The sequence below is a fragment of the Myotis davidii genome, unplaced genomic scaffold, assembly GCF_000327345.1.
Source record: "Myotis davidii unplaced genomic scaffold, ASM32734v1 scaffold251, whole genome shotgun sequence".
In the NCBI taxonomy this organism is placed as follows: domain Eukaryota; kingdom Metazoa; phylum Chordata; class Mammalia; order Chiroptera; family Vespertilionidae; genus Myotis; species Myotis davidii.
The window spans coordinates 217,661-218,117 of record NW_006282378.1 but is presented as its reverse complement, the minus strand read 5'-3'; positions in this window follow the sequence as shown (position 1 = coordinate 218,117).

The following is a 457-nucleotide window of genomic DNA, read 5'->3' as shown; positions in this document are numbered from 1 at the left end:
GAGGGCCGGACTATAGTTTTTAAGAAAACTATGAACAAATTCCTATGCACACTGCACATATCTTATTTTGAAGTAAAAAACCAAAACGGGAACAAATACAGTATTTGTATTTGCATGTGGCCCGCGGGCCGTAGTTTGAGGACCCCTGATAAATATCAACTCAAAGGGATTAAAGACAAACATAAAAGTTGAAACTGAAAAACTTCTAGAAGAAAACATAGGAGAAAAGCCTCTTGACACTGGTCTTGGCAATGATCTATTGAATTTGACACCAAAAGCAAAGGCCACAAAAGCAGAAAAAGAGAAATGGAATTACATCAAATTAAAAAGCTTCTGCAAAGGAAACAATAAAATGAAAAGGCAACCTATGGAATGGGAGAAAACATTCGCAAACCATACACCGGATAAAGGATTAATATCCAAAATATAGCCCTGGCTGGTGTGGCTCAGTTGGTTG